Source organism: Schistocerca nitens, unplaced genomic scaffold, assembly GCF_023898315.1.
Source record: "Schistocerca nitens isolate TAMUIC-IGC-003100 unplaced genomic scaffold, iqSchNite1.1 HiC_scaffold_468, whole genome shotgun sequence".
In the NCBI taxonomy this organism is placed as follows: domain Eukaryota; kingdom Metazoa; phylum Arthropoda; class Insecta; order Orthoptera; family Acrididae; genus Schistocerca; species Schistocerca nitens.
The window spans coordinates 8,868,035-8,888,007 of record NW_026046001.1 but is presented as its reverse complement, the minus strand read 5'-3'; positions in this window follow the sequence as shown (position 1 = coordinate 8,888,007).

The following is a 19,973-nucleotide window of genomic DNA, read 5'->3' as shown; positions in this document are numbered from 1 at the left end:
CAGCTGTTCCTGCGCAGCTGTTCCTGCGCAGCCGTTTGTGCGCAGCCGTTTCTGCGCAGCCGTTTCTGCGCAGCCGCTTCTGCGCAGCCGCTTCTGCGCAGCCGCTTCTGCGCAGCCGCTTCTGCGCAGCCGCTTCTGCGCAGCCGCTTCTGCGCAGCCGCTTCTGCGCAGCCGCTTCTGCGCAGCCGCTTCTGCGCAGCCGCTTCTGCGCAGCCGCTTCTGCGCAGCCGCTTCTGCGCAGCCGCTTCTGCGCAGCCGCTTCTGCGCAGCCGCTTCTGCGCAGCCGCTTCTGCGCAGCCGCTTCTGCGCAGCCGCTTCTGCGCAGCCGCTTCTGCGCAGCCGCTTCTGCGCAGCCGTTTCTGCGCAGCCGCTTCTGCGCAGCCGCTTCTGCGCAGCCGTTTCTGCGCAGCCGTTTCTGCGCAGCCGTTTCTGCGCAGCCGTTTGTGCGCAGCCGTTTCTGCGCAGCCGTTTCTGCGCAGCCGTTCCTGCGCAGCCGTTCCTGCGCAGCCGTTCCTGCGCAGCCGTTCCTGCGCAGCCGTTCCTGCGCAGCCGTTACTGCGCAGCCGTTCCTGCGCAGCCGTTCCTGCGCAGCCGTTCCTGCGCAGCCGTTCCTGCGCAGCCGTTCCTGCGCAGCCGTTCCTGCGCAGCCGTTCCTGCGCAGCCGTTGCTGCGCAGCCGTTCCTGCGCAGCCGTTCCTGCGCAGCCGTTCCTGCGCAGCCGTTCCTGCGCAGCCGTTCCTTCGCAGCCGTTCCTGCGCAGCAGTTCCTGCGCAGCAGTTCCTGCGCAGCTGTTCCTGCGCAGCTGTTCCTGCGCAGCTGTTCCTGCGCAGCTGTTCCTGCGCAGCTGTTCCGGCGCAGCTGTTCCTGCGCAGCTGTTCCTGCGCAGCAGTTCCTGCGCAGCTGTTCCTGCGCAGCTGTTCCTGCGCAGCTGTTTCTGCGCAGCTGTTTCTGCGCAGCTGTTCCTGCGCAGCTGTTCCTGCGCAGCTGTTCCTCCGCAGCTGTTTCTGAGCAGCTGTTCCTGCGCAGCTGCTTCTGCGCAGCTGTTCCTGCGCAGCTGTTCCTGCGCAGCTGCTTCTGCGCAGCTGCTTCTGCGCAGCTGCTTCTGCGCAGCTGCTTCTGCGCAGCTGTTTCTGCGCAGCTGCTTCTGCGCAGCTGCTTCTGCGCAGCTGTTTCTGCGCAGCTGTTCCTGCGCAGCTGTTCCTGCGCAGCTGTTCCTGCGCAGCTATTCCTGCGCAGCTGTTCCTGCGCAGCTGTTCCTGCGCAGCTGTTTCTGCGCAGCTGCTTCTGCGCAGCTGTTCCTGCGCAGCTGCTTCTGTGCAGCTGCTCCTGCGCAGCTGTTCCTGCGCAGCTGCTTCTGCGCAGCTGCTTCTGCGCAGCTGCTTCTGCGCAGCTGCTTCTGCGCAGCTGCTTCTGCGCAGCTGTTTCTGCGCAGCTGCTTCTGCGCAGCTGTTTCTGCGCAGCTGTTTCTGCGCAGCTGCTTCTGCGCAGCTGTTTCTGCGCAGCTGTTTCTGCGCAGCTGTTTCTGCCTAGCTGTTTCTGCGCAGCTGTTTCTGCGCAGCTGTTTCTGCGCAGCTGTTCCTGCGCAGCTGTTTCGGCGCAGCTGTTTCGGCGCAGCTGTTTCTGCGCAGCTGTTTCGGCGCAGCTGTTTCGGCGCAGCTGTTTCGGCGCAGCTGTTTCGGCGCAGCTGTTTCGGCGCAGCTGTTTCGGCGCAGCCGTTTCGGCGCAGCCGTTTCGGCGCAGCCGTTTCGGCGCAGCCGTTTCGGCGCAGGCGTTTCGGCGCAGCCGTTTCTGCGCAGCCGTTTCGGCGCAGCCGTTTCGGCGCAGCCGTTTCTGCGCAGCCGTTTCTGCGCAGCCGTTTCTGCGCAGCCGTTTCTGCGCAGCCGTTTCTGCGCAGCCGTTTCTGCGCAGCCGCTTCTGCGCAGCCGCTTCTGCGCAGCCGCTTCTGCGCAGCCGCTTCTGCGCAGCCGCTTCTGCGCAGCCGCTTCTGCGCAGCCGCTTCTGCGCAGCCGCTTCTGCGCAGCCGCTTCTGCGCAGCCGCTTCTGCGCAGCCGCTTCTGCGCAGCCGCTTCTGCGCAGCCGCATCTGCGCAGCCGCTTCTGCGCAGCCGCTTCTGCGCAGCCGCTTCTGCGCAGCCGCTTATGCGCAGCCGCTTCTGCGCAGCCGCTTCTGCGCAGCCGCTTCTGCGCAGACGCTTCTGCGCAGCCGCTTCTGCGCAGCCGCTTCTGCGCAGCCGCTTCTGCGCAGCCGCTTCTGCGCAGCCGTTTCTGCTCAGCCTTTTTCTGCGCAGCCGTTTCTGCGCAGCCGTTTCTGCGCAGCCGTTCCTGCGCAGCCGTCCCTGCGCAGCCGTCCCTGCGCAGCCGTTGCTGCGCAGCCGTTCCTGCGCAGCCGTTCCTGCGCAGCCGTTCCTGCGCAGCCGTTCCTGCGCAGCCGTTCCTGCGCAGGTGTTCCTGCGCAGCTGTTCCTGCGCAACTGTTCCTGCGCAGCTGTTCCTGCGCAGCTGTTCCTGCGCAGCTGTTCCTGCGCAGCCGTTCCTGCGCAGCCGTTTCTGCGCAGCCGTTCCTGCGCAGCCGTTCCTGCGCAGCCGTTCCTGCGCAGCCGTTCCTGCGCAGCCGTTCCTGCGCAGCCGTTACTGCGCAGCCGTTCCTGCGCAGCCGTTCCTGCGCAGCCGTTCCTGCGCAGCCGTTCCTGCGCAGCCGTTCCTGCGCAGCCGTTCCTGCGCAGCCGTTCCTGCGCAGCCGTTCCTGCGCAGCCGTTCCTGCGCAGCCGTTGCTGCGCAGCCGTTCCTGCGCAGCCGTTCCTGCGCAGCCGTTCCTGCGCAGCCGTTCCTGCGCAGCCGTTCCTGCGCAGCAGTTCCTGCGCAGCAGTTCCTGCGCAGCTGTTCCTGCGCAGCTGTTCCTGCGCAGCTGTTCCTGCGCAGCTGTTCCTGCGCAGCTGTTCCGGCGCAGCTGTTCCTGCGCAGCTGTTCCTGCGCAGCAGTTCCTGCGCAGCTGTTCCTGCGCAGCTGTTCCTGCGCAGCTGTTTCTGCGCAGCTGTTTCTGCGCAGCTGTTTCTGCGCAGCTGTTCCTGCGCAGCTGTTCCTGCGCAGCTGTTCCTCCGCAGCTGTTTCTGAGCAGCTGTTCCTGCGCAGCTGCTTCTGCGCAGCTGTTCCTGCGCAGCTGTTCCTGCGCAGCTGCTTCTGCGCAGCTGCTTCTGCGCAGCTGCTTCTGCGCAGCTGCTTCTGCGCAGCTGTTTCTGCGCAGCTGCTTCTGCGCAGCTGCTTCTGCGCAGCTGTTTCTGCGCAGCTGTTCCTGCGCAGCTGTTCCTGCGCAGCTGTTCCTGCGCAGCTGTTCCTGCGCAGCTGTTCCTGCGCAGCTGTTCCTGCGCAGCTGTTTCTGCGCAGCTGCTTCTGCGCAGCTGTTCCTGCGCAGCTGCTTCTGTGCAGCTGCTCCTGCGCAGCTGTTCCTGCGCAGCTGCTTCTGCGCAGCTGCTTCTGCGCAGCTGCTTCTGCGCAGCTGCTTCTGCGCAGCTGCTTCTGCGCAGCTGCTTCTGCGCAGCTGTTTCTGCGCAGCTGCTTCTGCGCAGCTGTTTCTGCGCAGCTGTTTCTGCGCAGCTGCTTCTGCGCAGCTGTTTCTGCGCAGCTGTTTCTGCGCAGCTGTTTCTGCCTAGCTGTTTCTGCGCAGCTGTTTCTGCGCAGCTGTTTCTGCGCAGCTGTTCCTGCGCAGCTGTTTCGGCGCAGCTGTTTCGGCGCAGCTGTTTCTGCGCAGCTGTTTCGGCGCAGCTGTTTCGGCGCAGCTGTTTCGGCGCAGCTGTTTCGGCGCAGCCGTTTCGGCGCAGCCGTTTCGGCGCAGCCGTTTCGGCGCAGCCGTTTCGGCGCAGCCGTTTCGGCGCAGCCGTTTCGGCGCAGCCGTTTCTGCGCAGCCGTTTCGGCGCAGCCGTTTCTGCGCAGCCGTTTCTGCGCAGCCGTTTCTGCGCAGCCGTTTCTGCGCAGCCGTTTCTGCGCAGCCGTTTCTGCGTAGCCGCTTCTGCGCAGCCGCTTCTGCGCAGCCGCTTCTGCGCAGCCGCTTCTGCGCAGCCGCTTCTGCGCAGCCGCTTCTGCGCAGCCGCTTCTGCGCAGCCGCTTCTGCGCAGCCGCTTCTGCGCAGCCGCTTCTGCGCAGCCGCTTCTGCGCAGCCGCTTCTGCGCAGCCGCATCTGCGCAGCCGCTTCTGCGCAGCCGCTTCTGCGCAGCCGCTTCTGCGCAGCCGCTTATGCGCAGCCGCTTCTGCGCAGCCGCTTCTGCGCAGCCGCTTCTGCGCAGACGCTTCTGCGCAGCCGCTTCTGCGCAGCCGCTTCTGCGCAGCCGCTTCTGCGCAGCCGCTTCTGCGCAGCCGTTTCTGCTCAGCCTTTTTCTGCGCAGCCGTTTCTGCGCAGCCGTTTCTGCGCAGCCGTTCCTGCGCAGCCGTCCCTGCGCAGCCGTTCCTGCGCAGCCGTTCCTGCGCAGCCGTTGCTGCGCAGCCGTTCCTGCGCAGCCGTTCCTGCGCAGCCGTTCCTGCGCAGCCGTTCCTGCGCAGCCGTTCCTGCGCAGGTGTTCCTGCGCAGCTGTTCCTGCGCAGCTGTTCCTGCGCAGCTGTTCCTGCGCAGCTGTTCCTGCGCAGCTGTTCCTGCGCAGCTGTTCCTGCGCAGCTGTTCCTGCGCAGCTGTTCCTGCGCAGCTGTTCCTGCGCAGCTTTTCCTGCGCAGCTGTTCCTGCGCAGCTGTTCCTGCGCAGCTGTTTCGGCGCAGCTGTTTCGGCGCAGCTGTTTCTGCGCAGCTGTTTCTGCGCAGCTGTTTCTGCGCAGCTGTTTCTGCGCAGCTGTTTCTGCGCAGCTGTTTCTGCGCAGCTGTTTCTCCGCAGCCGTTTATGCGCAGCCGTTTATGCGCAGCCGTTTCTGCGCAGCCGTTTCTGCGCAGCCGTTTCTGCGCAGCCGTTTATGCGCAGCCGTTTATGCGCAGCCGTTTATGCGTAGCCGTTTATGCGCAGCCGTTTATGCGCAGCCGTTTATGCGCAGCCGTTTCTGCGCAGCCGTTTCTGCGCAGCCGTTTCTGCGCAGCCGTTTCTGCGCAGCCGTTTCTACGCAGCCGGTTCTGCGCAGCCGTTTCTGCGCAGCCGTTTCAGCGCAGCCGCTTCTGCGCAGCCGCTTCTGCGCAGCCGCTTCTGCGCAGCCGCTTCTGCGCAGCCGCTTCTGCGCAGCCGCTTCTGCGCAGCCGCTTCTGCGCAGCCGCTTCTGCGCAGCCGCTTCTGCGCAGCCGCTTCTGCGCAGCCGCTTCTGCGCAGCCGCTTCTGCGCAGCCGCTTCTGCGCAGCCGTTCCTGCGCAGCCGTTTCTGCGCAGCCGTTCCTGCGCAGCCGTTCCTGCGCAGCCGTTCCTGCGCAGCCGTTCCTGCGCAGCCGTTCCTGCGCAGCCGTTCCTGCGCTGCCGTTTCTGCGCAGCCGTTTCTGCGCAGCCGTTTCTGCGCAGCCGCTTCTGCGCAGCCGTTTCTGCGCAGCCGTTTCTGCGCAGCCGTTTCTGCGCAGCCGTTTCTGCGCAGCCGTTTCTGCGCAGCCGTTTCTGCGCAGCCGTTCCTGCGCAGCCGTTCCTGCGCAGCCGTTCCTGCGCAGCCGTTCCTGCGCAGCCGTTCCTGCGCAGCCGTTTCTGCGCAGCCGTTCCTGCGCAGCCGTTCCTGCGCAGCCGTTCCTGCGCAGCCGTTCCTGCGCAGCTGTTCCTGCGCAGCTGTTTCTGCGCAGCTGTTTCTGCGCAGCTGTTCCTGCGCAGCTGTTCCTGCGCAGCTGTTCCTGCGCAGCTGCTTCTGCGCAGCTGTTCCTGCGCAGCTGTTCCTGCGCAGCTGCTCCTGCGCAGCTGCTCCTGCGCAGCTGCTCCTGCGCAGCTGCTCCTGCGCAGCTGCTTCTGCGCAGCTGCTTCTGCGCAGCTGCTTCTGCGCAGCTGTTTCTGCGCAGCTGCTTCTGCGCAGCTGCTTCTGCGCAGCTGTTTCTGCGCAGCTGCTTCTGCGCAGCTGTTTCTGCGCAGCTGTTTCTGCGCAGCTGTTCCTGCGCAGCTGTTTCTGCGCAGCTGTTCCTGCGCAGCTGTTTCGGCGCAGCTGTTTCTGCGCAGCTGTTTCGGCGCAGCTGTTTCTGCGCAGCTGTTTCGGCGCAGCCGTTTCGGCGCAGCCGTTTCGGCGCAGCCGTTTCGGCGCAGCCGTTTCGGCGCAGCCGTTTCGGCGCAGCCGTTTCGGCGCAGCCGTTTCGGCGCAGCCGTTTCGGCGCAGCCGTTTCTGCGCAGCCGTTTCTGCGCAGCCGTTTCTGCGCAGCCGTTCCTGCGCAGCCGTTCCTGCGCAGCCGTTCCTGCGCAGCCGTTCCTGCGCAGCCGTTTCTGCGCAGCCGTTCCTGCGCAGCCGTTCCTGCGCAGCCGTTCCTGCGCAGCCGTTTTTGCGCAGCCGTTCCTGCGCAGCCGTTCCTGCGCAGCCGTTCCTGCGCAGCCGTTCCTGCGCAGCTGTTCCTGCGCAGCTGTTCCTGCGCAGCCGTTTCTGCGCAGCCGTTTCTGCGCAGCCGCTTCTGCGCAGCCGTTTCTGCGCAGCCGTTTCTGCGCAGCCGTTTCTGCGCAGCCGTTTCTGCGCAGCCGTTTCTGCGCAGCCGTTTCTGCGCAGCCGTTCCTGCGCAGCCGTTCCTGCGCAGCCGTTCCTGCGCAGCCGTTCCTGCGCAGCCGTTTCTGCGCAGCCGTTCCTGCGCAGCCGTTCCTGCGCAGCCGTTCCTGCGCAGCCGTTTCTGCGCAGCCGTTCCTGCGCAGCCGTTCCTGCGCAGCCGTTCCTGCGCAGCTGTTCCTGCGCAGCTGTTCCTGCGCAGCTGCTTCTGCGCAGCTGTTCCTGCGCAGCTGTTCCTGCGCAGCTGCTCCTGCGCAGCTGCTCCTGCGCAGCTGCTCCTGCGCAGCTGCTCCTGCGCAGCTGCTCCTGCGCAGCTGTTCCTGCGCAGCTGCTTCTGCGCAGCTGCTTCTGCGCAGCTGTTCCTGCGCAGCTGTTCCTGCGCAGCTGTTCCTGCGCAGCTGTTCCTGCGCAGCTGTTTCTGCGCAGCAGTTTCTGCGCAGCTGTTTCTGCGCAGCTGTTTCTGCGCAGCTGTTTCTGCCTAGCTGTTTCTGCGCAGCCGTTTCTGCGCAGCCGTTTATGCGCAGCCGTTTATGCGCAGCCGTTTATGCGCAGCCGTTTATGCGCAGCCGTTTATGCGCAGCCGTTTCTGCGCAGCCGTTTCTGCGCAGCCGTTTCTGCGCAGCCGCTTCTGCGCAGCCGCTTCTGCGCAGCCGCTTCTGCGCAGCCGCTTCTGCGCAGCCGCTTCTGCGCAGCCGCTTCTGCGCAGCCGCTTCTGCGCAGCCGCTTCTGCGCAGCCGCTTCTGCGCAGCCGCTTCTGCGCAGCCGCTTCTGCGCAGCCGCTTCTGCGCAGCCGCTTCTGCGCAGCCGCTTCTGCGCTGCCGCTTCTGCGCAGCCGCTTCTGCGCAGCCGCTTCTGCGCAGCCGCTTCTGCGCAGCCGCTTCTGCGCAGCCGTTTCTGCGCAGCCGTTTCTGCGCAGCCGTTTCTGCGCAGCCGCTTCTGCGCAGCCGTTCCTGCGCAGCCGTTCCTGCGCAGCCGTTCCTGCGCAGCCGTTCCTGCGCAGCCGTTTCTGCGCAGCCGTTTCTGCGCAGGCGTTTCTGCGCAGCCGTTCCTGCGCAGCCGTTCATGCGCAGCCGTTCCTGCGCAGCCGTTCCTGCGCAGCCGTTCCTGCGCAGCCGTTCCTGCGCAGCCGTTCCTGCGCAGCCGTTCCTGCGCAGCCGTTTCTGCGCAGCCGTTTCTGCGCAGCCGTTTCTGCGCAGCCGTATCTGCGCAGCCGTTTCTGCGCAGCCGTTTCTGCGCAGCCGTTCCTGCGCAGCCGTTCCTGCGCAGCCGTTCCTGCGCAGCCGTTTCTGCGCAGCCGTTCCTGAGCAGCCGTTCCTGCGCAGCCGTTTCTGCGCAGCCGTTTCTGCGCAGCCGTTTCTGCGCAGCCGTTCCTGCGCAGCTGTTCCTGCGCAGCTGTTTATGCGCAGCCGTTTATGCGCAGCCGTTTATGCGCAGCCGTTTCTGCGCAGCCGTTTCTGCGCAGCCGTTTCTGCGCAGCCGTTTCTGCGCAGCCGTTTCTGCGCAGCCGTTTCTGCGCAGCCGTTTCTGCGCAGCCGTTTCTGCGCAGCCGTTTCTGCGCAGCCGTTTATGCGCAGCCGTTTATGCGCAGCCGTTTATGCGCAGCCGTTTATGCGCAGCCGTTTATGCGCAGCCGTTTATGCGCAGCCGTTTATGCGCAGCCGTTTCTGCGCAGCCGTTTCTGCGCAGCCGTTTCTGCGCAGCCGCTTCTGCGCAGCCGCTTCTGCGCAGCCGCTTCTGCGCAGCCGCTTCTGCGCAGCCGCTTCTGCGCAGCCGCTTCTGCGCAGCCGCTTCTGCGCAGCCGCTTCTGCGCAGCCGCTTCTGCGCAGCCGCTTCTGCGCAGCCGCTTCTGCGCAGCCGCTTCTGCGCAGCCGCTTCTGCGCAGCCGCTACTGCGCAGCCGCTTCTGCGCAGCCGCTTCTGCGCAGCCGCTTCTGCGCAGCCGCTTCTGCGCAGCCGCTTCTGCGCAGCCGCTTCTGCGCAGCCGCTTCTGCGCAGCCGCTTCTGCGCAGCCGCTTCTGCGCAGCCGCTTCTGCGCAGCCGTTTCTGCGCAGCCGTTTCTGCGCAGCCGCTCCTGCGCAGCCGCTTCTGCGCAGCCGTTTCTGCGCAGCCGTTTCTGCGCAGCCGTTTCTGCGCAGCCGTTTCTGCGCAGCCGTTTCTGCGCAGCCGTTTCTGCGCAGCCGTTCCTGCGCAGCCGTTCCTGCGCAGCCGTTCCTGCGCAGCCGTTTCTGCGCAGCCGTTCCTGCGCAGCCGTTTCTGCGCAGCCGTTTCTGCGCAGCCGTTCCTGCGCAGCCGTTCCTGCGCAGCCGTTCCTGCGCAGCCGTTCCTGCGCAGCCGTTCCTGCGCAGCCGTTCCTGCGCAGCCGTTTCTGCGCAGCCGTTCCTGCGCAGCCGTTCCTGCGCAGCCGTTTCTGCGCAGCCGTTCCTGCGCAGCCGTTCCTGCGCAGCCGTTCCTGCGCAGCCGTTCCTGCGCAGCAGTTCCTGCGCAGCAGTTCCTGCGCAGCTGTTCCTGCGCAGCAGTTCCTGCGCAGCAGTTCCTGCGCAGCTGTTCCTGCGCAGCTGTTCCTGCGAAGCTGTTCCTGCGCAGCTGTTCCTGCGCAGCTGTTCCGGCGCAGCTGTTCCTGCGCAGCTGTTCCTGCGCAGCTGTTCCTGCGCCACTGTTTCTGCGCAGCTGTTCCTGCGCAGCTGTTCCTGCGCAGCTGTTCCTGCGCAGCTGTTCCTGCGCAGCTGTTTCTGCGCAGCTGTTCCTGCGCAGCTGTTCCTGCGCAGCTGTTCCTGCGCAGCTGTTCCTGCGCAGCTGTTCCTGCGCAGCTGCTTCTGCGCAGCTGTTCCTGCGCAGCTGCTTCTGTGCAGCTGTTCCTGCGCAGCTGTTCCTGCGCAGCTGCTTCTGCGCAGCTGCTTCTGCGCAGCTGCTTCTGCGCAGCTGCTTCTGCGCAGCTGCTTCTGCGCAGCTGCTTCTGCGCAGCTGTTTCTGCGCAGCTGCTTCTGCGCAGCTGTTTCTGCGCAGCTGTTTCTGCGCAGCTGCTCCTGCGCAGCTGTTTCTGCGCAGCTGTTTCTGCGCAGCTGTTTCTGCCTAGCTGTTTCTGCGCAGCTGTTTCTGCGCAGCTGTTTCTGCGCAGCTGTTCCTGCGCAGCTGTTTCGGCGCAGCTGTTTCGGCGCAGCTGTTTCGGCGCAGCTGTTTCGGCGCAGCTGTTTCTGCGCAGCTGTTTCGGCGCAGCTGTTTCGGCGCAGCTGTTCCTGCGCAGCTGTTCCTGCGCAGCTGTTCCTGCGCAGCTGTTCCTGCGCAGCTGTTTCTGCGCAGCTGTTTCTGCGCAGCTGTTCCTGCGCAGCTGTTCCTGCGCAGCTGTTTCTGCGCAGCTGTTTCTGCATAGCTGTTCCTGCGCAGCTGTTCCTGCGCAGTTGTTCCTGCGCAGCTGTTCCTGCGCAGTTGTTCCTGCGCAGCTGCTTCTGCGCAGCTGTTCCTGCGCAGCTGCTTCTGCGCAGCTGTTCCTGCGCAGCTGTTCCTGCGCAGCTGCTTCTGCGCAGCTGCTTCTGCGCAGCTGCTTCTGCGCAGCTGCTTCTGCGCAGCTGTTTCTGCGCAGCTGCTTCTGCGCAGCTGTTTCTGCGCAGCTGTTTCTGCGCAGCTGCTCCTGCGCAGCTGTTTCTGCGCAGCTGTTTCTGCGCAGCTGTTTCTGCGCAGCTGTTTCTGCGCAGCTGTTTCTGCGCAGCTGTTCCTGCGCAGCTGTTTCAGCGCAGCTGTTTCGGCGCAGCTGTTTCTGCGCAGCTGTTTCGGCGCAGCTGTTTCGGCGCAGCTGTTTCTGCGCAGCTGTTTCGGCGCAGCTGTTTCGGCGCAGCTGTTTCGGCGCAGCTGTTTCGGCGCAGCCGTTTCGGCGCAGCCGTTTCGGCGCAGCCGTTTCGGCGCAGCCGTTTCGGCGCAGCCGTTTCGGCGCAGCCGTTTCTGCGCAGCCGTTTCGGCGCAGCCGTTTCGGCGCAGCCGTTTCTGCGCAGCCGTTCCTGCGCAGCCGTTCCTGCGCAGCCGTTCCTGCGCAGCCGTTTCTGCGCAGCCGTTCCTGCGCAGCCGTTCCTGCGCAGCCGTTTCTGCGCAGCCGTTCCTGCGCAGCCGTTCCTGCGCAGCCGTTCCTGCGCAGCCGTTCCTGCGCAGCAGTTCCTGCGCAGCAGTTCCTGCGCAGCTGTTCCTGCGCAGCTGTTCCTGCGCAGCTGTTCCTGCGCAGCTGTTCCTGCGCAGCTGTTCCTGCGCAGCTGTTCCTGCGCAGCTGTTCCGGCGCAGCTGTTCCTGCGCAGCTGTTCCTGCGCAGCTGTTCCTGCGCAGCTGTTCCTGCGCAGCTGTTCCTGCGCAGCTGTTTCTGCGCAGCTGTTCCTGCGCAGCTGTTCCTGCGCAGCTGTTCCTGCGCAGCTGTTCCTGCGCAGCTGTTTCTGCGCAGCTGTTTCTGCGCAGCTGTTCCTGCGCAGCTGCTCCTGCGCAGCTGTTCCTGCGCAGCTGTTCCTGCGCAGCTGTTCCTGCGCAGCTGCTTCTGCGCAGCTGTTCCTGCGCAGTTGCTTCTGTGCAGCTGTTCCTGCGCAGCTGTTCCTGCGCAGCTGCTTCTGCGCAGCTGCTTCTGCGCAGCTGCTTCTGCGCAGCTGCTTCTGCGCAGCTGCTTCTGCGCAGCTGCTTCTGCGCAGCTGTTTCTGCGCAGCTGCTTCTGCGCAGCTGTTTCTGCGCAGCTGTTTCTGCGCAGCTGCTCCTGCGCAGCTGTTTCTGCGCAGCTGTTTCTGCGCAGCTGTTTCTGCCTAGCTGTTTCTGCGCAGCTGTTTCTGCGCAGCTGTTTCTGCGCAGCTGTTCCTGCGCAGCTGTTTCGGCGCAGCTGTTTCGGCGCAGCTGTTTCTGCGCAGCTGTTTCGGCGCAGCTGTTTCGGCGCAGCTGTTTCTGCGCAGCTGTTTCGGCGCAGCTGTTTCGGCGCAGCTGTTTCGGCGCAGCCGTTTCGGCGCAGCCGTTTCGGCGCAGCCGTTTCGGCGCAGCCGTTTCGGCGCAGCCGTTTCGGCGCAGCCGTTTCGGCGCAGCCGTTTCTGCGCAGCCGTTTCGGCGCAGCCGTTTCGGCGCAGCCGTTTCTGCGCAGCCGTTTCTGCGCAGCCGTTTCTGCGCAGCCGTTTCTGCGCAGCCGCTTCTGCGCAGCCGCTTCTGCGCAGCCGTTTCTGCGCAGCCGCTTCTGCGCAGCCGCTTCTGCGCAGCCGCTTCTGCGCAGCCGCTTCTGCGCAGCCGCTTCTGCGCAGCCGCTTCTGCGCAGCCGCTTCTGCGCAGCCGCTTCTGCGCAGCCGCTTCTGCGCAGCCGCTTCTGCGCAGCCGCTTCTGCGCAGCCGCTTCTGCGCAGCCGCTTCTGCGCAGCCGCTTCTGCGCAGCCGCTTCTGCGCAGCCGCTTCTGCGCAGCCGCTTCTGCGCAGCCGCTTCTGCGCAGCCGCTTCTGCGCAGCCGCTTCTGCGCAGCCGCTTCTGCGCAGCCGCTTCTGCGCAGCCGCTTCTGCGCAGCCGCTTCTGCGCAGCCGCTTCTGCGCAGCCGCTTCTGCGCAGCCGCTTCTGCGCAGCCGCTTCTGCGCAGCCGCTTCTGCGCAGCCGTTTCTGCGCAGCCGTTTCTGCGCAGCCGCTCCTGCGCAGCCGCTTCTGCGCAGCCGTTTCTGCGCAGCCGTTTCTGCGCAGCCGTTTCTGCGCAGCCGTTTCTGCGCAGCCGTTTCTGCGCAGCCGTTTCTGCGCAGCCGTTCCTGCGCAGCCGTTCCTGCGCAGCCGTTCCTGCGCAGCCGTTTCTGCGCAGCCGTTCCTGCGCAGCCGTTTCTGCGCAGCCGTTTCTGCGCAGCCGTTCCTGCGCAGCCGTTCCTGCGCAGCCGTTCCTGCGCAGCCGTTCCTGCGCAGCCGTTCCTGCGCAGCCGTTCCTGCGCAGCCGTTCCTGCGCAGCCGTTCCTGCGCAGCCGTTCCTGCGCAGCCGTTTCTGCGCAGCCGTTCCTGCGCAGCCGTTCCTGCGCAGCCGTTCCTGCGCAGCCGTTCCTGCGCAGCAGTTCCTGCGCAGCAGTTCCTGCGCAGCTGTTCCTGCGCAGCAGTTCCTGCGCAGCAGTTCCTGCGCAGCTGTTCCTGCGCAGCTGTTCCTGCGAAGCTGTTCCTGCGCAGCTGTTCCTGCGCAGCTGTTCCGGCGCAGCTGTTCCTGCGCAGCTGTTCCTGCGCAGCTGTTCCTGCGCCACTGTTTCTGCGCAGCTGTTCCTGCGCAGCTGTTCCTGCGCAGCTGTTCCTGCGCAGCTGTTCCTGCGCAGCTGTTTCTGCGCAGCTGTTCCTGCGCAGCTGTTCCTGCGCAGCTGTTCCTGCGCAGCTGTTCCTGCGCAGCTGTTCCTGCGCAGCTGCTTCTGCGCAGCTGTTCCTGCGCAGCTGCTTCTGTGCAGCTGTTCCTGCGCAGCTGTTCCTGCGCAGCTGCTTCTGCGCAGCTGCTTCTGCGCAGCTGCTTCTGCGCAGCTGCTTCTGCGCAGCTGCTTCTGCGCAGCTGCTTCTGCGCAGCTGTTTCTGCGCAGCTGCTTCTGCGCAGCTGTTTCTGCGCAGCTGTTTCTGCGCAGCTGCTCCTGCGCAGCTGTTTCTGCGCAGCTGTTTCTGCGCAGCTGTTTCTGCCTAGCTGTTTCTGCGCAGCTGTTTCTGCGCAGCTGTTTCTGCGCAGCTGTTCCTGCGCAGCTGTTTCGGCGCAGCTGTTTCGGCGCAGCTGTTTCGGCGCAGCTGTTTCGGCGCAGCTGTTTCTGCGCAGCTGTTTCGGCGCAGCTGTTTCGGCGCAGCTGTTCCTGCGCAGCTGTTCCTGCGCAGCTGTTCCTGCGCAGCTGTTCCTGCGCAGCTGTTCCTGCGCAGCTGTTTCTGCGCAGCTGTTTCTGCGCAGCTGTTCCTGCGCAGCTGTTCCTGCGCAGCTGTTTCTGCGCAGCTGTTTCTGCATAGCTGTTCCTGCGCAGCTGTTCCTGCGCAGTTGTTCCTGCGCAGCTGTTCCTGCGCAGCTGTTCCTGCGCAGCTGCTCCTGCGCAGCTGTTCCTGCGCAGCTGCTTCTGCGCAGCTGTTCCTGCGCAGCTGTTCCTGCGCAGCTGCTTCTGCGCAGCTGCTTCTGCGCAGCTGCTTCTGCGCAGCTGCTTCTGCGCAGCTGTTTCTGCGCAGCTGCTTCTGCGCAGCTGTTTCTGCGCAGCTGTTTCTGCGCAGCTGCTCCTGCGCAGCTGTTTCTGCGCAGCTGTTTCTGCGCAGCTGTTTCTGCGCAGCTGTTTCTGCGCAGCTGTTTCTGCGCAGCTGTTCCTGCGCAGCTGTTTCAGCGCAGCTGTTTCGGCGCAGCTGTTTCTGCGCAGCTGTTTCGGCGCAGCTGTTTCGGCGCAGCTGTTTCTGCGCAGCTGTTTCGGCGCAGCTGTTTCGGCGCAGCTGTTTCGGCGCAGCTGTTTCGGCGCAGCCGTTTCGGCGCAGCCGTTTCGGCGCAGCCGTTTCGGCGCAGCCGTTTCGGCGCAGCCGTTTCGGCGCAGCCGTTTCTGCGCAGCCGTTCCTGCGCAGCCGTTCCTGCGCAGCAGTTCCTGCGCAGCAGTTCCTGCGCAGCTGTTCCTGCGCAGCTGTTCCTGCGCAGCTGTTCCTGCGCAGCTGTTCCTGCGCAGCTGTTCCTGCGCAGCTGTTCCTGCGCAGCTGTTCCGGCGCAGCTGTTCCTGCGCAGCTGTTCCTGCGCAGCTGTTCCTGCGCAGCTGTTCCTGCGCAGCTGTTCCTGCGCAGCTGTTCCTGCGCAGCTGTTCCTGCGCAGCTGTTCCTGCGCAGCTGTTCCTGCGCAGCTGTTCCTGCGCAGCTGTTTCTGCGCAGCTGTTTCTGCGCAGCTGTTCCTGCGCAGCTGCTCCTGCGCAGCTGTTCCTGCGCAGCTGTTCCTGCGCAGCTGTTCCTGCGCAGCTGCTTCTGCGCAGCTGTTCCTGCGCAGTTGCTTCTGTGCAGCTGTTCCTGCGCAGCTGTTCCTGCGCAGCTGCTTCTGCGCAGCTGCTTCTGCGCAGCTGCTTCTGCGCAGCTGCTTCTGCGCAGCTGCTTCTGCGCAGCTGCTTCTGCGCAGCTGTTTCTGCGCAGCTGCTTCTGCGCAGCTGTTTCTGCGCAGCTGTTTCTGCGCAGCTGCTCCTGCGCAGCTGTTTCTGCGCAGCTGTTTCTGCGCAGCTGTTTCTGCCTAGCTGTTTCTGCGCAGCTGTTTCTGCGCAGCTGTTTCTGCGCAGCTGTTCCTGCGCAGCTGTTTCGGCGCAGCTGTTTCGGCGCAGCTGTTTCTGCGCAGCTGTTTCGGCGCAGCTGTTTCGGCGCAGCTGTTTCTGCGCAGCTGTTTCGGCGCAGCTGTTTCGGCGCAGCTGTTTCGGCGCAGCCGTTTCGGCGCAGCCGTTTCGGCGCAGCCGTTTCGGCGCAGCCGTTTCGGCGCAGCCGTTTCGGCGCAGCCGTTTCGGCGCAGCCGTTTCTGCGCAGCCGTTTCGGCGCAGCCGTTTCGGCGCAGCCGTTTCTGCGCAGCCGTTTCTGCGCAGCCGTTTCTGCGCAGCCGTTTCTGCGCAGCCGCTTCTGCGCAGCCGCTTCTGCGCAGCCGTTTCTGCGCAGCCGCTTCTGCGCAGCCGCTTCTGCGCAGCCGCTTCTGCGCAGCCGCTTCTGCGCAGCCGCTTCTGCGCAGCCGCTTCTGCGCAGCCGCTTCTGCGCAGCCGCTTCTGCGCAGCCGCTTCTGCGCAGCCGCTTCTGCGCAGCCGCTTCTGCGCAGCCGCTTCTGCGCAGCCGCTTCTGCGCAGCCGCTTCTGCGCAGCCGCTTCTGCGCAGCCGCTTCTGCGCAGCCGCTTCTGCGCAGCCGCTTCTGCGCAGCCGCTTCTGCGCAGCCGCTTCTGCGCAGCCGCTTCTGCGCAGCCGCTTCTGCGCAGCCGCTTCTGCGCAGCCGCTTCTGCGCAGCCGCTTCTGCGCAGCCGCTTCTGCGCAGCCGCTTCTGCGCAGCCGCTTCTGCGCAGCCGCTTCTGCGCAGCCGTTTCTGCGCAGCCGTTTCTGCGCAGCCGCTCCTGCGCAGCCGCTTCTGCGCAGCCGTTTCTGCGCAGCCGTTTCTGCGCAGCCGTTTCTGCGCAGCCGTTTCTGCGCAGCCGTTTCTGCGCAGCCGTTTCTGCGCAGCCGTTCCTGCGCAGCCGTTCCTGCGCAGCCGTTCCTGCGCAGCCGTTTCTGCGCAGCCGTTCCTGCGCAGCCGTTTCTGCGCAGCCGTTTCTGCGCAGCCGTTCCTGCGCAGCCGTTCCTGCGCAGCCGTTCCTGCGCAGCCGTTCCTGCGCAGCCGTTCCTGCGCAGCCGTTCCTGCGCAGCCGTTCCTGCGCAGCCGTTTCTGCGCAGCCGTTCCTGCGCAGCCGTTCCTGCGCAGCCGTTTCTGCGCAGCCGTTCCTGCGCAGCCGTTCCTGCGCAGCCGTTCCTGCGCAGCCGTTCCTGCGCAGCAGTTCCTGCGCAGCAGTTCCTGCGCAGCAGTTCCTGCGCAGCAGTTCCTGCGCAGCAGTTCCTGCGCAGCTGTTCCTGCGCAGCTGTTCCTGCGAAGCTGTTCCTGCGCAGCTGTTCCTGCGCAGCTGTTCCGGCGCAGCTGTTCCTGCGCAGCTGTTCCTGCGCAGCTGTTCCTGCGCAGCTGTTTCTGCGCAGCTGTTCCTGCGCAGCTGTTCCTGCGCAGCTGTTCCTGCGCAGCTGTTCCTGCGCAGCTGTTTCTGCGCAGCTGTTCCTGCGCAGCTGTTCCTGCGCAGCTGTTCCTGCGCAGCTGTTCCTGCGCAGCTGTTCCTGCGCAGCTGCTTCTGCGCAGCTGTTCCTGCGCAGCTGCTTCTGTGCAGCTGTTCCTGCGCAGCTGTTCCTGCGCAGCTGCTTCTGCGCAGCTGCTTCTGCGCAGCTGCTTCTGCGCAGCTGCTTCTGCGCAGCTGCTTCTGCGCAGCTGCTTCTGCGCAGCTGTTTCTGCGCAGCTGCTTCTGCGCAGCTGTTTCTGCGCAGCTGTTTCTGCGCAGCTGCTCCTGCGCAGCTGTTTCTGCGCAGCTGTTTCTGCGCAGCTGTTTCTGCGCAGCTGTTTCTGCGCAGCTGTTTCTGCGCAGCTGTTCCTGCGCAGCTGTTTCGGCGCAGCTGTTTCGGCGCAGCTGTTTCGGCGCAGCTGTTTCGGCGCAGCTGTTTCTGCGCAGCTGTTTCGGCGCAGCTGTTTCGGCGCAGCTGTTCCTGCGCAGCTGTTCCTGCGCAGCTGTTCCTGCGCAGCTGTTCCTGCGCAGCTGTTCCTGCGCAGCTGTTTCTGCGCAGCTGTTTCTGCGCAGCTGTTCCTGCGCAGCTGTTCCTGCGCAGCTGTTTCTGCGCAGCTGTTTCTGCAGAGCTGTTCCTGCGCAGCTGTTCCTGCGCAGTTGTTCCTGCGCAGCTGTTCCTGCGCAGCTGTTCCTGCGCAGCTGCTTCTGCGCAGCTGTTCCTGCGCAGCTGCTTCTGCGCAGCTGTTCCTGCGCAGCTGTTCCTGCGCAGCTGCTTCTGCGCAGCTGCTTCTGCGCAGCTGCTTCTGCGCAGCTGTTTCTGCGCAGCTGCTTCTGCGCAGCTGTTTCTGCGCAGCTGTTTCTGCGCAGCTGCTCCTGCGCAGCTGTTTCTGCGCAGCTGTTTCTGCGCAGCTGTTTCTGCGCAGCTGTTTCTGCGCAGCTGTTTCTGCGCAGCTGTTCCTGCGCAGCTGTTTCAGCGCAGCTGTTTCGGCGCAGCTGTTTCTGCGCAGCTGTTTCGGCGCAGCTGTTTCGGCGCAGCTGTTTCTGCGCAGCTGTTTCGGCGCAGCTGTTTCGGCGCAGCTGTTTCGGCGCAGCTGTTTCGGCGCAGCCGTTTCGGCGCAGCCGTTTCGGCGCAGCCGTTTCGGCGCAGCCGTTTCGGCGCAGCCGTTTCGGCGCAGCCGTTTCTGCGCAGCCGTTTCGGCGCAGCCGTTTCGGCGCAGCCGTTTCTGCGCAGCCGTTCCTGCGCAGCCGTTCCTGCGCAGCCGTTCCTGCGCAGCCGTTTCTGCGCAGCCGTTCCTGCGCAGCCGTTCCTGCGCAGCCGTTTCTGCGCAGCCGTTCCTGCGCAGCCGTTCCTGCGCAGCCGTTCCTGCGCAGCCGTTCCTGCGCAGCCGTTCCTGCGCAGCCGTTCCTGCGCAGCAGTTCCTGCGCAGCAGTTCCTGCGCAGCTGTTCCTGCGCAGCTGTTCCTGCGCAGCTGTTCCTGCGCAGCTGTTCCTGCGCAGCTGTTCCTGCGCAGCTGTTCCTGCGCAGCTGTTCCTGCGCAGCTGTTCCTGCGCAGCTGTTCCTGCGCAGCTGTTCCTGCGCAGCTGTTTCTGCGCAGCTGTTCCTGCGCAGCTGTTCCTGCGCAGCTGTTCCTGCGCAGCTGTTCCTGCGCAGCTGTTTCTGCGCAGCTGTTTCTGCGCAGCTGTTCCTGCGCAGCTGCTCCTGCGCAGCTGTTCCTGCGCAGCTGTTCCTGCGCAGCTGTTCCTGCGCAGCTGCTTCTGCGCAGCTGTTCCTGCGCAGTTGCTTCTGTGCAGCTGTTCCTGCGCAGCTGTTCCTGCGCAGCTGCTTCTGCGCAGCTGCTTCTGCGCAGCTGCTTCTGCGCAGCTGCTTCTGCGCAGCTGCTTCTGCGCAGCTGCTTCTGCGCAGCTGTTTCTGCGCAGCTGCTTCTGCGCAGCTGTTTCTGCGCAGCTGTTTCTGCGCAGCTGCTCCTGCGCAGCTGTTTCTGCGCAGCTGTTTCTGCGCAGCTGTTTCTGCCTAGCTGTTTCTGCGCAGCTGTTTCTGCGCAGCTGTTTCTGCGCAGCTGTTCCTGCGCAGCTGTTTCGGCGCAGCTGTTTCGGCGCAGCTGTTTCGGCGCAGCTGTTTCGGCGCAGCTGTTTCTGCGCAGCTGTTTCGGCGCAGCTGTTTCTGCGCAGCTGTTTCGGCGCAGCTGTTTCGGCGCAGCTGTTTCGGCGCAGCCGTTTCGGCGCAGCCGTTTCGGCGCAGCCGTTTCGGCGCAGCCGTTTCGGCGCAGCCGTTTCTGCGCAGCCGTTTCGGCGCAGCCGTTTCGGCGCAGCCGTTTCTGCGCAGCCGTTTCTGCGCAGCCGTTTCTGCGCAGCCGTTTCTGCGCAGCCGCTTCTGCGCAGCCGCTTCTGCGCAGCCGCTTCTGCGCAGCCGCTTCTGCGCAGCCGCTTCTGCGCAGCCGCTTCTGCGCAGCCGCTTCTGCGCAGCCGCTTCTGCGCAGCCGCTTCTGCGCAGCCGCTTCTGCGCAGCCGCTTCTGCGCAGCCGCTTCTGCGCAGCCGCTTCTGCGCAGCCGCTTCTGCGCAGCCGCTTCTGCGCAGCCGCTTCTGCGCAGCCGCTTCTGCGCAGCCGCTTCTGCGCAGCCGCTTCTGCGCAGCCGCTTCTGCGCAGCCGCTTCTGCGCAGCCGCTTCTGCGCAGCCGCTTCTGCGAAGCCGCTTCTGCGAAGCCGCTTCTGCGCAGCCGTTTCTGCGCAGCCGTTTCTGCGCAGCCGTTTCTGCGCAGCCGTTCCTGCGCAGCCGTTCCGGCGCAGCCGTTTCGGCGCAGCCGTTTCTGCGCAGCCGTTTCTGCGCAGCCGTTTCTGCCTAGCTGTTTCTGCGCAGCCGTTCCTGCGCAGCCGTTCCTGCGCAGCCGTTCCTGCGCAGCCGTTCCTGCGCAGCCGTTTCTGCGCAGCTGTTTCTGCGCAGCTGTTTCTGCGCAGCGGTTTCTGCGCAGCTGTTCCTGCGCAGCTGTTCCTGCGCAGCTGTTCCTGCGCAGCTGTTCCTGCGCAGCTGTTCCTGCGCAGCTGTTCTTGCGCAGCTGTTTCTGCGCAGCTGCTTCTGCGCAGCTGTTCCTGCGCAGCTGCTTCTGCGCAGCTGCTTCTGCGCAGCTGCTTCTGCGCAGCTGCTTCTGCGCAGCTGCTTCTGCGCAGCTGTTTCTGCGCAGCTGTTTCTGCGCAGCTGTTCCTGCGCAGCTGTTCCTGCGCTGCTGTTTCTGCGGAGCTGTTTCTGCCTAGCTGTTTCTGCGCAGCTGTTTCTGCGCAGCTGTTTCTGCGCAGCTGTTTCTGCGCAGCAGTTCCGGCGCAGCCGTTTCGGCGCAGCCGTTTCTGCGCAGCCGTTTCGGCGCAGCCGTTTCGGCGCAGCCGTTTCGGCGCAGCCGTTTCGGCGCAGCCGTTTCGGCGCAGCCGTTTCGGCGCAGCCGTTTCGGCGCAGCCGTTTCGGCGCAGCCGTTTCGGCGCAGCCGTTTCTGCGCAGCCGTTTCTGCGCAGCCGTTCCTGCGCAGCCGTTCCTGCGCAGCCGTTCCTGCGCAGCCGTTCCTGCGCAGCCGTTCCTGCGCAGCCGTTCCTGCGCAGCCGTTCCTGCGCAGCCGTTCCTGCGCAGCCGTTCCTGCGCAGCCGTTCCTGCGCAGCCGCTCCTGCGCAGCCGTTCCTGCGCAGCCGCTCCTGCGCAGCCGC